We start from the raw sequence: 1,396 nt of genomic DNA, 5'->3' as shown, positions 1-1,396 counted from the left end.
GTCGTTTATTTAAAGGCCCACTCGGGCTTATATGCCCGCCCCTATTTAAACAATCCTCACCGTTTACTTATTCACTCGGTTAGATCTAATGGTTAATAATTAATAATTAATAATTATTTATACCACCGTCAAGTTCAGCATCTAACGGCTCCGATTTACTTTAAGCCGTTTCGGCGTAGATCGTGTTAGATTTTTTATATCTATTAATACTCACAACAAAAACAAAAGCGCCCCGCGTATATTAATAAAGATAATCGCTGTACTATGTTAACAAGTGTACGTTTACCTACATAATTACACGTGTAACGTTTTTATTCGAGCGTGTGGATCATTGTGAGATAAGGAGCGTGGTTTATGTGGGAGAGAAAAGGTTTATCAGGAGTTGATGAACACGTGTTTTTATTGACATTTTCACCGCCATGTGACGCGGCATGTGGGAGCTTGTGTTTCGCAGCTCCCACGTGCTTGCTCTTTCAGCTTGCGTTGCTTCAGAAACTTTGACCTTGTCACTCACACTTATTTACTGACCGAGGGGAAGTTTTTTTGGCAAGGGTGTATCGTCCGGTGAAAAATCGGTTAACTAAATCGGAAATAAATTTTCGACAACCGTAGAGAAGGCAGTAGAGAAGGAAGGAGTTGGGATCTTGAGATTCTAGCAGTTAAGTTTGCGGCTATATTTAAAATTAAAATTGTTGCTTTATCTTTTGATATTCCGATGGCTGCCTGAGTTCATTTATGACCGGCTCCAGGTAAGTAATTGCATCCACTTTCCTCTTACTCAAACCAACCCTTAGCTTTAATAACGAGAGTAGAATAAAGTAAAGCATTGTTCGTTGCTGGCAGTGACTGTTTGTTGCTGCAGTTGGTAGCCTGTTTTTAAAAACTTTGGAATTTTTTATTTATTTAAAATTAATTTTTTAAAATTTTTAAATTAAAAAACTACTTTAAAAAACAATTATTACTACTATATCGAACACTGTACTAATTCGCTATAAATTCTTAAGATTTAATGACGCGAGAGAAGGTTGGACACAGTTTTGTTCACGTGGGAAAAGGAAAGAAGCGGTAGGCTGCTCCGTACACATATATGTGATTGTGATTAGGTGAGATTTTTATTTTCTTTTAACGGGTTTGTGATTTCTGGGTTTTTCTTCCTGTACTTAACATGTTTTTAGGTTTTGTACTTAGGACATGTTTGTTTATCAAAAAATAGTTTTTGAAAAATTAGTTTTTAAATTTTTTTATGTTTATTTGTTATTAGAAAAGTTGGTCAATGAAAAATATTTTCCGGTCAACAAAAAATACTTTCTAGTTAACAGAAAACACTTTCCGATTAATGGAAAACACTTTCTGGTCAACGGAAAACACTTTCTGGTCAACGAAAATATTTTTTAGT

Source organism: Populus euphratica, unplaced genomic scaffold (assembly GCF_000495115.2).
Source record: "Populus euphratica unplaced genomic scaffold, PopEup_1.0 scaffold22.1, whole genome shotgun sequence".
Lineage (NCBI taxonomy): Eukaryota > Viridiplantae > Streptophyta > Magnoliopsida > Malpighiales > Salicaceae > Populus > Populus euphratica.
The sequence above is the reverse complement of the archived record's forward strand: the minus strand, read 5'-3'. Positions refer to the sequence as shown.